This window comes from Onychomys torridus, chromosome 13 (assembly GCF_903995425.1).
Source record: "Onychomys torridus chromosome 13, mOncTor1.1, whole genome shotgun sequence".
NCBI lineage: Eukaryota > Metazoa > Chordata > Mammalia > Rodentia > Cricetidae > Onychomys > Onychomys torridus.
The window spans coordinates 67,383,949-67,397,921 of NC_050455.1; the positions used below are offsets into that span (position 1 = coordinate 67,383,949).

Below are 13,973 nucleotides of genomic sequence, written 5' to 3' on the forward strand. Positions count from 1 at the left end.
GCATGCAACTTTGCACACACCTGGAACCCTCCTCCAGCCTTCCTGAGTTAAAGAGGAAAATGAGATCAGATGTCTCTTCTCTGATTTGTTCAAGTTGGGACTCTGTTTCTCTGCTTTTGTGACACACAACATGCCCTTCCCGGCACTTCCTACACTACCTCATCTTCTCTACTAGACACTAAGAACTCTGAGGGTAACAGCATTGCTTCTTACGGGTACCAGGCTGTCTCCAGGGCCTGCCCCAGTCCCTGATACATGGAGAGAGGCCCTAAATTCTTTATTCAGTTAATGTCGAAAGAAGGGTTGTGTCAAAGTACAGCCAGTCAGTCACCGTCTGACTTGGAGTGCCTATAACTCTGAGTGATGTTTCTTGAAACCCTTCCCACTGCCAAAATTCCTGGAATAAATGGTCCATAAACACTGGTAAATGGATCAAGTGACCCAACACATACCTGGCTCTCAATCAGCAAGAGTGAAGATAGCCTCAGTTTGCTGACACTGCATACATGTCTGTGGTCTACAACAAAGGACAAAGCTCTTACCCAGCAGCCTTCTTTGTGCTCTACATTCCAGGCCACATTTTACTTCCTCCAAGAAACATTGTTTAAGTTTTTCACCCAATACATCTTCCAACAATATCTCCTAAGCTCTCTTGATGTGCATTACTCTATATAAGGTCCCTAGTCCATTGGTTTGGTAGCTTTTCTCATTTCTACAAGGTTTACCTCTAAGTTAGCTCAAGAATCGGTCAAGTTTCACCTCCATCCAGAACACTAGCTGAATTCATTTTTAACATACTCATTGAACACACTTGCACATGTAAACACCCATACTCACTCATGCATGCACGCATGCACACACATGCCTACATTCCCCCCACCACCACACACACAGAGGAAGAGAGAGCCAGAAACAAAGACAGAGACAGAAAGATAGAAGGGGGTCTTGCTCTCAATTCCTTGGACACTTGCCGTCAAAGCACTCGACAAGCTGTGTGCTTCAATATGTTTAGGTTGTCTATCTTGTCCGCATGATCTGGATCTTTATAATGCAAAGACAGTGTTTTAAACAAACAGGTCTCTACACATTTCAGAACTCCGTGAACACAAGGAGAAATTGTCCAAGAGGAGGTGTTCAAAGACGACACTTCTCCTTGCAAAGAAAAGTGAGAAAGCCAGACTGGAGGCCATAGGATTAGATCACTTACTCTCTTGCCCATTAGTAACTGTATTCAGCAAGGCATTTTTTAAGCCATTCAAGTCTCGTTTGGAAAGTGGGTAATAATCCTACCTCAGGGGCTCCTAGGAGAAGTAATTGAAGATTAAATATTAAATGAGATCATAATTACCTGGGATCACCTTAGTAAATGCTCACACTTTTTGTTAAACTTGACTGGTCCCCTGGAATGTGTCTGCCAAGTTACAAATCGGCTAGTGTTGCCTTCTCTTCTCAGGTCCCAAGGAAAACCCTATGGCCCAGGGATTGGAATCAAGCCTTCTCCACACTCATGCATAATGGAAAGCATGCAGATAGTGGAGTTTAGACCTGCTAAATTGAGCATTCTGCTGTTCTTTATAGAGGCTTGTCTCACAGCGGAAATATCAACACGTTCAGTCAGAAATCCCCACCACCACCACCACGTCTTTTTAATGAATAAGGGAAAGCCATGAGGTGAGCCCCATATCCTCTTCCAACCTGGCATTGCTAGGTACTAAGCCTTGTCTACTTAGAAGCTCTTAAAAGGGGGGACTGGTTTCTCCCACTGCTTTATCAGCTCTAGTTGGTTCTCCAGCTCTGGTTAAGTGGGATGAGATGAATTCACAAGATGCATAGAACATCAATTCTTGTGCTTAGGATCTCAATAGCAGGTGAAGAATCTGAATCAAGCTTCTAAGGCTTGAGACTGGGCACACTATTAACTCACAACTCTGATTCCAGCTACCTTCTCACAATGCCACAATAGCATAAGCTGTGGGGATTGGCTCCTGAGACCTGTCTTGCATGCTCAGTTTCAGTGATAGCATCCAACTTGTTGTCACTATTCTCCCATGGGGTTATGGAAAGAACACTATCAAAATAAGAGGGAGTAGTTTGTGCTGAACCCTTACAGGAGAAGTTCTCAACCTGTGGGTCATGACCCCTTTGGTGTTCGATGGACACATATACATTACAATACAGACACATCACAATACATAACATTAGCAAAATTACAGTTATGAAGTAGCCACAAAAAATCATGTTATGAGGAACTGTATTAAAGGGTCGCAGCATTAGGAAGGTTGAGAACCACTACCTTCCAGTGATTTTCAATTTAATCCATATACAGGTGTATGATGCCATGATCCTGTTCTTAACATATATACAGGGAAACAAGGTCCCAGAAAGGTGAGTAATTTGCTCAAGAGCACACATTTCCTATGTCAGATCCACAGTTGAGTTCAGATACGTACTAGTGCACTGAAGAACAAGATGTGGGTCAACAACAGAACGCATGTGTGGTGGTGGTCCCATCATGATTGTAATAATATAGTACAGGATATTACTCATACTTTTAATATGACCCAGTGTGAGCAAACCTACTCCAATGTCAGTCACACAATAGGACAGAATACAAAATCATGTATATTACATAATACTAGTTGTAATAGTGAAGGGCTATACCACTAGTTCATGTGTCTTTCTATTCTATACCTTTTATCATTAATTTAACTGTATTCTTTCTAATTATAAAAAGTTTACTATAAAGCCATATGGCATGCTAGTATGTTCATCACAGTCTCAGCCTTCTCATGTCTCTGCCTCTTGGTGGCATCCAGAGGCCACTTCTGTGATTCCCTTGTCCCATCTAGGTTTATATAAGATCTTACTCTGATGTTTGCACAATAAAAAAGCACTTAACAATGCAGTTCTCAGAACCACTGTATCCCCACTGTTAATTGATGCATAGCTTGCATATATGACTACTCTGTTACATTATGACCCATCTAAAACACAAAGGCTGACCAGCTTCTTATCAAAAGCTTGTACTTGCTTCTGCCCATAGCATCTCCAAACTGTTACTCTCTGGCTTGCCACATCCCTTCAAATACTTCAACATCAGACTTCTCACCTGCTCATCCTGTTCACTACCCAGACTCTTACAGAGGAAAAAAATAGCACATACTGAATGGTGTCAAAATAGATGAATCATGGTCAATCTGTTAGAAAGAATTGGAATCATAGTATTTCCTATCCAAGTAGAGAACAGAAACCCACATTGTAAAGATGCTTCTAGAATGTGCATCTGGTATACTTTAAGTACACTATCTTATTATACATTTTAACCTGTTTTAACCCAGAGATGTGCCCATTTTATACATATGAAAACTAAAGTTTTGGGATTGCTGAAATCTCAGAGGTAGTCCTTTCTGGACCCAAATGTTATTTAACTCACAACACCACCAGACTCTAAAGAGCCAACATCAGGTAACCCCCTGACCCTCAGTCATTTACCAGTCACATGTAAAATGAAAATAAAAAAAATGTATTTATTTGGGATGATGAGAGCAAACTAAGTGTGAGAATAACAAATGATAAGCTCCTTAGACTTTCTAGAAAGGCCCTCTAATGTTGAGCAGAATGTTGGGTCTAGTACAAATTCTTCATCCCCTCCACCATCCAATTCAGCAATCGCCTTGTGCATTATCATTTGACACACCTTCCACCTCTGCAGTAAAGAAAATGATAGGCATACCACAGAGCTGAACAGATACTCCCTCCATTTCCCTTCCTTTATAACATCTCTCCTCTAGGTATCCTGTCAGCCATTCAAACATCGCACTGCTACTGAAACTAGCCTGTCCTTCTCCAATTATGCACTAAACTCCTAAAGATAACTTCCAGTGCCACAGGGTCTTTGGGGCCAGAGGAGGGCCAATGGTCAATCCAAATGTTAGTATATTGTTTTATTGTTTGTTCTTTTGAATATTGGGCTGCAAATGAAGATAGAGCTAGTGACGGGCAGAGCCTAGAAGAGGGCAACCTGGTCAGAGTCAGAGTTCTCTAGGCTGTACACCTGAAAATCTGCGAAAATCGATTGGAGCCTGTGCTCCCAGCGTTTGGGACGCTGACCTTGGCTCCTCAGCTCAGCTTTGAGAAGCTGGAGCCTTGTGATGCCTCCACTTGCAGAGTACTGTGTTGAACCAACAGCTCTCTCTGTTGTACACTGCCAAGTGGATAATTTTCCAGCCTCTGCATCTGCCTGACCAAGGCCACCCCTTTGCTGCGGGTGAGACTCAAATCTCACACACTCTTCACGGCATTCTCAGCTCTACCTGGCCTTGGCAGCGGCTCCTGGACTCCTACTGCATACAATTTAATCCTCAACGTGACGGCTTTCTACATCACATGATGACTATTCATTTTCTGAAGGGAATTTTAAATCTATACTTGCTCACTTTTGCCACTGAAGGTTCTCCCTCTAAGAATGGTTCCTTGCTTCTCTTGCTCCAACAAACACATCCTTCTGGGAGCTTCTCCAATACACCTTAGCATGGATCACTCATGTAGCAAAACTCCACTTGGGAAAAGGTTCCTAATTTAGTTGAAGAAGGGTGACTTCCAGTTTAGCTAAACATGTTTCCTCGAACATACCATCCACTCACCAAGGGCAAAAATGTCATCTCATGTCAGAGCTTTCCCATCCAAGAGTTCCAGGAAAAAGCCCCAGACAAGCTATAATGCTAAGACTTCAAAAAGTATTGTGGACCAAAACCTTCTTAACAGAGCACTTAAAGACAATGTTAGGAGCAGAAAGACGGCCCAAGGTACATTCATGTCAAATCATTGCTTTCTGGCCACCTTGTTATGCTAAAAAAGAAATAAAAAGGTTTTGCTCAAATAATAATAGGTCATGGGCATAGCCATCAACAACTACACAGAATTTGGCTCCCAAGTTTTCTTATTGGGTTCCAAGAATATGATGCCCCACTCGCTCCAATAAGCATTCCTGGACAACTATGATGGATCCATCAACTTCAATTAATATCATCTCTGTATCTCTCCAAGTCCCCAGGAACTCCAAGAAGTTCCTTTCCATAGACCGATTAAATCAGTTACATAAAGATAATAATAAAATAATAGCAATAATAAATGATAATAATAAAGCTTTTTCACAAGGTGTGTGCTCTTTTTTTCTCCCATTTTCATCCAAAATTCTTTGATTTTCATCCAACATCTTTCACACAACCCCAAATTCCTAGGGTTTGAAACTACAGCATCTCAATAGCTTCCATTAGCTTCTCTTTCTAAGAATTCAACTGGTGTGCTTCCAGACAATCCAGAAAACCTATAAACCTTTCATAGCCTTAACCTTGAGACAAAGATTCATGTTCCTGATCCCAACCCAACCTAACAGTGCAGAAAAATGTGGCTGTGTGTGTGTGTGTGTGTGTGTATGTGTATGTGTGTGTGTGTGTCTGTCACTCCATCTCACAGCACACACAAAGCAACCCAGTGAACTTTTTTTTTTTTTTTTCATACAAGCTTCCAGTGGACGAGCAGACAAGTCCTGTGAGTCCTGTGGGGATGGAGTGACAGCACAGGAGCAGAGATTCTGCCCTAGCCTTCAAGCTCCTAATGATCTACATCATGACATGATATTCAGACCCCAGATGTGCAAATGAAGCAGCTTCAGCTGCCATCGCGGATGCCCACAGGGCACAGGAGGCGATGGTAAACTCCTAAGAAAGAAGACAGATTTGGACTTTCCAGAGTTGACTTTGTACCATCTTCTTTGTGTCAACTTAGTTATTTCACCAAGGAAGGCCAGGCTTCAAAAGCGGTGAAGATAATTTAACCCTTCGCTTTCTTCCACACTGCTTTTTGTGGTATTGCTTCATACTTACCATACCCTTACCCACCCACCCCCTTCCTGCAAGCCTGTTCTTCTGCTCTAATTGGGGAGCTTCTGATTTAATTTACCCCAGGGCACCAACTTCCCCTTCCGTAACTCTTTTAACCACATCAAACATCAAGCTGAGTGCCTTAATTCTCATGGGGATTGGTTTGGACAGTAGTTGAGGGTGTCATTAAATGAGTCTGAGGAGCTCTGCACTTTAAAAGAAAAGTTTAAAATCTTTCTGACATATCTAGCCATAGCATCCCAGAATTTCAGATGGGACTGCCCATATCAACCTTAACCTTTTCGTTTTCCAATGAGTAAAGGTAAAAAGAAAGGCATTGGGGCTTGCTTGTCACCCATGTTACTAGGTGGGCAGCCCAACCTGAAGCCTGCATCCCAAGACTCCAACTTCCCTTCTGTGTGGTGTTCTGCCGGTTCTCTTCCTGTGTAGTCAGGCTTGCACAGTCACTAATGGGCAGAAAAGCAGACTGTGTGGAAGACGGAATGGTTAAGTAGCAAAAATGGGTATGGAAACCAGGATGCACAACTGAAATTTTCAGAGACCATCAAGAGTGATGAGTGTTAAAATGGTGAGCACACTCTAGTAGGCACTTAATAAACATTTGATTACTGAATGAATGCGTGGAACCACTGACTGAACACACCCATGTGGTAAAATACCATCACCTCTTAGGCTTTGAGGGAGAAGCTGAGCTTGGGTGATTTCCTCTGAAAGACAGCCAAAACTATAAAAAGCTATTAACATAACTAGTTATTACTCACTCTAAAAGGTCTTCCCATGTTGCTTCATTTTGCAATGATCTGGTATACTTTAAAAAAATTTTTACTCTTAATAGCCTAACTCTACATAAATTGTATGATATGTTCATGCAACAGAAGTCAACCCTAAATAGGTGCAGGTCTCTGAGGAGCAAGCTTGCACCTTTCCTGGATGGGTCTGCAATTACGGGATGCAAGCGCCAGAAGTACCATCGTAGCAGACCGGAAGTGCTCAGGGAAGAGATAAGCAGAGCTGACTGGGAATAACTAGTGCATCGTCCTCACCGAGAAGCACAGTGGTGCCTGCTGTCCTCGAAGGTAGATGCTCCATTGAAACAGGGTGTGGTAATAGAGCAAGCTGAGGTGTTGAAGGGAACAGGGGACAGGATGCTCAGCATTATCAAAGAAATCAATCTGAAGGGAATAGAATCCCTGCATGTTGCTCCAAGTGGGGCTTACTGGAAAACACTGTAAGATGAACAGTAAGGAAAACCCCACTGCTGGTTCTGGGCAGGGAGGGCCAGGTATGCTGAGGGAGAGAACATAGAAGAATCCAGGAGCCAAGAGAATCTGAAGAGCATTCCAGAGCCTAGGAAGTTTCCTGGATGTGCTAGGACAAAGACATTTCTGCTATCATGTATCCTCTTTGGAGAGATTAGAAATTCTATCTTAGATGACACATCTTAATTAACCCCATGGAACCCTGATGGAGACCATCTCACCGCCCGCCCACTATGTCTCTTCCCGGCAGGTCTGCATCCTTCCTCTTTCTTCTTATGATTCCTTGCCAAAAAAAAAAAAAAAAAAAAAAAACGCATTTCTTAAGCACTACTACTTCCTTGTGTCCAACTGGACTGACCATCACATGAGACTCTGAGTCATACACAGACGTGGCACAATCTGCATCTAATAATGCAACTGGTACATGGTTACATGGTTGAATCAAGTAGCTCAACAGACTCATTAGTTGATATGTATATACTGTAAAGTTTGTCAGACTACTAGACACAAGGGCTCTGAGAGTATTCTTCTTAGAGGGGGCTGTGGCAAAATAATCCCAGCATCAGTCTCCAAGAGGTAGCACAGAAAATCTCCAATAGTTCAGTGACAGAAATTACCTGGGATAACTTAATCCTTACAACTCCTAGGACAAAGGGACAGAGACATCTTTATCGTCATTTTCCTGGTAAGGGTACTGAGGCTAAAGAAGCTATGTAAGCTAGGACGATTTCGCCAGGAAGTAATGAGAAAGATCGGATCTTGTCATATCAGGTGGGAGGCTGCTCACACGTCCACTGCCCGAGGTCAGCCACTAACTTGTATCACTGCAGGCAACCTTATCTTCTGAGCAAGGATAACTATTTCTTTGGCTTCCTTCCTAAGAAGATCTGAGGTGAGGGGGTGGATACGATATGAAGATATTTTTGAAATGAATAAAATTCCATGAATATGAAAAGGAATATTTCCAGTAGGAAGAGTTAAGTTAGATCAAGGAGATGATTTTCTGAACAAAAGTCAAACTTATCCCTTCTCCCGCCTCAGTATTTGGAAAGGCTGAGTTCTTGCCCAACATAGAGTCCATGAAGGAGCTCTTGTCTTACATGGGGCCATGTGTCATAACCTTCCATGGTCCACCGTAGTTCTGGGGAGGGGACAGCTAGTTCCGCCTAAGGCAGTGATTCTCAACCTGTGGGTCACAACCCCTACAGGGGTTACATATCTGATATCTTGAATATCAGTGTTTACATTACAATTCATTAAAGTAGCAAAATTACAGTTATGAAGTAGCCATGAAATAGTTTTATGGCTAGGGGTCACCATAGCATGAGGAATTGCATTAAAGGGTCTCAGCAGTAGGAAGCTTGAGGACTACTCTAAGGGATCCTGTGGGCTTCAGGACTGGTCATGTTCTTAAGGTGACACAAGCATCACTTACACTGAACAGGAGTTAGTTTCTGTTGGTTTCTAAACCAAAGACTGCTAAAAATACTTCCTCAGCCTTAGAGAACATCTTTCATTGGGGTAAAACTCCAAATACAACACGAAAGCTGTTCTGCCTGCACCTATGAAACTCATAATTGAAAACTTAAACAAATCATGACATTAATTTAATTCCAACTTGATGTGTCTAAGTGAATATAAAAATCTAGTAGGACTAGATGAGAATGGAAATGAAAACTCAGAACAATAATGCAGGGGAGAATCAATGTTGTGGCTTCATGTGCTTCTTTTTAGTATTTATCAAGGGCTGCATGCATGGTGACACGGACCTTTATTCCTAGCACTTGGGAGGCAGAGGCAAGAAGGTCTCTATGAGTTCAAGACCAGCCTAGGCAACATAGTTAGTTCAAGGTCAGCTAGGTCTTCACAGTGAGGCCTTGTGTCAAATGATGATAATAATAAGAGGAGGAGCAAGAGGAGGAGGAGGAGGAGGAGGAGGAGGAGGAGGAGGAGGAGGAGGAGGGGGGGGGGGAGGAGGAGGAGGAGGAGGAGGAGGAGGAGGAGGAGGAGGAGGAAGAAGAAGAAGAAGAAGAAAAGAAGAAGGAAGGAAAGATAGAAGTGAAGAATTCACAACACAACAAAAGCCCTACTACAAAACACACACACACACACACACACACACACACACACACACACACACACAGCAATTCATATGCTAATAGCAATGGAAAGTTTGGCTGTTAATATCCATCAAATTTCATATATCTCCAAAGCAGCACTGTTATGAACTAGAAAACTTAAGAGGTGGGTCCTAGCCTGAGGTCTTTAGGTCACTTGGGCTCAGTGTTCCCTTTTTCTCTCCCTCTCCCTTCCTGGCCAGGAGGTAAGCACCTTTATTCCACCATGTTTTTGTTTTGTTTTAGATTTTTGCCTCACCAAAAGCCCAAAACATCAACACCAACAGATTCTAAAGTGACACTTTTAAAATTGCAATAATAATAAAAAGTAAAAAAGCTTTTCCCCTTCTAAGTTATTTCAGATGTTTGATCTTAGCTGATCTAACTTCATAACACATTGTAGGATAGGAATAAAACTGAATGTTACCCCTTCCTCTCAGGAACCTGGCAAAGTGACTTTCAGTGAGGATGCTACAAGGATGTCTTCTTTGATGCAATGTTGTGAGCACTCCAGGTGTGTCCTTGCCCCATCCTCACAGGATTCTCCATTCCTTGGGTGTCTGAACAAAGGCCATCATGTCCAATACTAAGTTCTGAGATTCCTTACACAATGCTAATGTGTTAATAATAATGTACCCAGTTCCTCTGGCATGAGTCAAACTGAAGCAACTTGAAATGCCATCAGCAAAAAATTATTTATTTCTCATCCCTGAGCATCACAGAAAGCAGACTCTCATTGGCTGGGTCTGTCTTCAATAACTTTCTGGTTTTAATTAAAGCTTCAAGTCTCCAAGGAAGAAACTGGCATTCTGGGAGGCCAAGGAAAGCCCGGCCAAGTGTTAGTGCCTCCACGGGAACCCAGAAAGGATGTTCTATACTTCTAAGTATACTCTTTCCTCTTTGCATATGCTACAGAAACTTAGGGCAGAGAGTGCAGTATGGCTGAAAATAATGACCACGGTGCAAGAACTCCCCTCCCCTAGATGGACAGTTTGGTGACACAGAAGTTGTCATCTGGCTCCTAATGGAATGTAAAATCAGGATTACACCTATGTGTTTCTTCTTGAGCAATGTTCTTCCTCCTAGATCTCCTCATGGGGCATTTTCACTTAAATTCCACAGTAACCCAAAGCTGAATTTTTTTTTTTTAACCTCCCCTCCTTCACTGGGGTCAGGGACTTTTCAAAGTAGCTCCCTGTGAGAAATGGCAGTTTGGGACCAGATGCTCTCCTGGCAGCAGGGGCTGTTTGCTTCCCCCAGGGATACCTCCAGGCTTCCCCTGGGACACCTAGAACTGAGCCTCCAGGCAAGGCCTTCCTATATAGCATTCTGTTGTTAACATGAAAAAGATCAGATTACAGCCTTGCTCTTGCCTGGCTCCTCCTAGGCATGTAAGGCACTTCTTTCCTTCCAAGCTGCAAGTGGTCCCCTTCCTAAAGTAACACCACCACCTGAAATGCATCCCTTCCCCCACCCCCAGTTTGTTTCTTCCAGTGACACATCTATTTTTCCTGCTCAGAAAGACAAGTTCCTTTCCCTCGGTCTCCTGACTGCTTGTGATCTCCACCTCCTCCCCCAGCTCAGCTCAGGTTACTGAAGTGGCAGCCTCTTGCACAGGCCAGCTCCAACTGCAGTTCAACTTCCTCAAACTAGGATCTCTCTCTCTCTCTCTCTCTCTCTCTCTCTCTCTCTCTCTCTCTCTCTCTCTCTCTCTCTCTTTCTGGAAAAGGATTATGTGCCAAGCAGCACTCTGAGTACCTGGCCTTGGTATTTCCTGGGACTCCATTTCCTGCAGCTTGAAATGCCTTCTTTCATACTCCTTTCTGATTTGCCTTGAACACTCTGTCTTAATATCCTTTTGCTGGTAACCAGCAATGAGCTGAAGCACAGGCTTAGAAACACAGCACCTTCAATGTGACTCTGCAACCTGGACATCCAGCTCAGAGCAAGGACATCAGCCTCCTTCCTCCTTCCTCCTTCCCCTTCCTCCTTTCAGGAGTTTAAGGACAGTTAGTGGAAAGCAGCCATATAACCCAAGAGAAGAGGGAGGCCAGGATCGTAAACTGGCTGCATCTTAAAAGGCTGTAAACTCTCTCCTCCCCCTGGCCAGCTGGCACTACCTTCTCTTGCCAGCCAGGCTGTATTTAACTGGGGTGAGAAAGGAAACTCTTTCCTGGGTACCTAGAGCTGGTCTCAGGGTTAAAGCTGTAGCTGCAGAGAGCATTCTTCCACTCCAGGCCCCCTTTCACCACAGCACAAAGTGCAAACAGGAATTCCAGAATTCACATTTGAAGGAGACCCACGAGGTTTATCTGCAGGCACTAACTATACAATCACGGAGGATGGGCACAGACTGCCAAAGAGTTTTGGTGGCAGCTTCTTTATGAACTCACTTTTCACTGCAAATCATCAGGAAAATCAATCAATAAAGCAACATGAAGATGGAAAGAAAATAAAAGAAAGGAGAAAGGAATGCATTTTTTTTTTTTTTTAAAGAAACTAAGACCAGTATTTCCATAAAGACCATGGACTCAAACCAAACTTCAACAGGAAAGGTGTGGATGGTTGTGGGCAGGAAGACTAGGGGCAGCGAAGGGAAAGTGGCTTCTGTAGAATTCAAAGAATCACTCCCTTATAGAGGAGAGTTTCGGCAGGACTAAGGATGGATACACACACACACACACACACACACACACACACACACACACACACACACACACTGCCCTGTTAGTATCAGACATCAACCATGAGATTATCCGGACCGTTTATTTGAAACGGAAACAAATCGGAAATCCTTCCCTCAACAGTCCCTTCAGACAGATACACATGCTGAGAACCCCACAAAGGCACATAAAGAATAAATGCGGCATCAGAGGGCAGTAACAACCGTCGCCACACTCCCAGTATCTCTAGCCTCATCCCCTACTTTCAACCGAGCAACTTTCCTGATCTTCAACAAAATATCTGTAGTTGGGTCCAATTTCAGAACTGTAGTAGCTGGTGCGGATCCGGGAAGGAGGAGATGGGAGAGTGTACAGAGAGGACGTGGAAGACAGCATTTCAGCAGTAACTTATTTATTTATTTTTTAAGGAGCAGCATGCTCTACTGATCGGAAATTGCAATTACCCAACAATGCTTCCATCACAGACACCGAAGGCAGTGTCCCCGTTATCACCGTCTTGCTACAGATCTGCCCAGTCCAATTTACCTGACTTGGTTGGAATCTGAGGAACTTCACAGACAGTATTTTGGTCCCAGAGATAATGGTTTGAAAGACAAAAACAATAAATCCATACTGAAGGGTTTCCTTTCCGGAGTGATTTCCCACTGGAAACCACCGAACAGGGAAGCCTGCCTTAATTCCCAAGCCCTCGGCTCCTGTACAAACGCACACAATGCGTGCTTTCAAAGGGGGCATTCTCTGCTTTTAAGGGAATTCCTGCCTTTTCACAATCCCCAGTCCGGAGATCACAAGAAAGAGACTCAAATCCACTGATTAAGATTTTTAAAAGAGAAAAACTAACACACAGCCAGAACACAAGCATACACCAACCTTCATTGGCTGGACCACTTCTCGCCTGTTCTTCTATTAACGACACGTTAGATTCTGATACATTTAACCCGCCCCCCCACCATCCAACTAGGTTACAATGTAGCTCTCTAGCTCCACTTAACCTGCAAGTTACAAAGAGAGAGGAAAAAAAATATCCTGCCGCCTCCCCACCCCTTTCCCTACCCCCTCCCTTTCCCCAGTCCACTTCACCAAAGCCAAACCCGCCAGCCCGGCAGCCGACAGAAGGACCAAGGGAGGTGCAGAAGGAGGGGGGTGGGGAGGGGATCAGATTAGGCGAAACTCAATAAGCTCCCAGCCCTCCAGCCCAATGCTTCCACCATCACCGCCACCAACGGGCTACTCCAGTTAAGTCAGCACCACTGCCGACCCACCAGCCGGCGGAATCGCGCCCATCCCCGCGCAGCCTCGCGGGGACCTGCATCCCGCCCCCTTGGCCGGGTCCCCCACCCCCCTCCAGCCCAGAGCAAAGTCAAAGCCCCGGCGAGGCGACGTGAACTTTTGCATGCATGGCACACACCGCCCCCGGCCCCCGGCGCGCTGGGCCCGCGGCGCGGCGGGAGGCTAGGCGCCCGGGCTCCCGCGCCAAGGTCGCCGCGCTCGCTCACCCATGTCCCGGCGGCTCCGGCTCCGCTGGCCTGGGCGCTCGCTCAGATTCCGCCTCCGGTCGCTCGTCCGAGCCCCCAAAGGTGCTGCTGCGGCAACTCCATAGCGACGAGCATCTGTCAAACGGCGACGCGCGGGGCGGGCCGCCCTCGCTCGGGGGGCGCCGGGGCCCCCGGGCGCGCAGGCGGCGGCGAGCGCCCCGGCCAGCCCCGCGCTTCCCGCCCGCCGCGGCCGCCTCCGCCGCGCCACCGATTTACGGAGAAAGATATCAAGGGGGAAAATGGCGTCTCCGGAGCCCGAGGAGTCCTGGAGTAATCACATTCACACACACGCCCGCACGCACACACTCGCACACACTCGCACACAGGCGCTCGGCGAGCCCGGCTAATTTTAGCAGGAACCAAATATAATATAGATATGTACATATACATAAATATGCATATGTACATATATATTATATAGATTTCCCCATCTCTCCGTTCAATGCTATTTTTTTCCCTTTTCTCCAAAGGATGG

At 44.8% G+C, this 13,973-nt stretch overlaps 1 protein-coding gene across 1 annotated transcript in view; it reads right to left on the reverse strand.

Moving 5' to 3' along the window:
* The window catches only part of LOC118594562 (SET-binding protein-like), a 79,605-nt gene extending 65,976 nt beyond the window's left edge, over positions 1–13,629 (reverse strand). The window contains exon 1 of the mRNA XM_036204499.1: positions 13,460–13,629. The gene's annotated coding sequence lies outside the window, so the exon portion shown is untranslated. The remainder of the gene's footprint in view (positions 1–13,459) is intronic.
* Between the last annotated feature and the right edge of the window lie 344 nt (positions 13,630–13,973).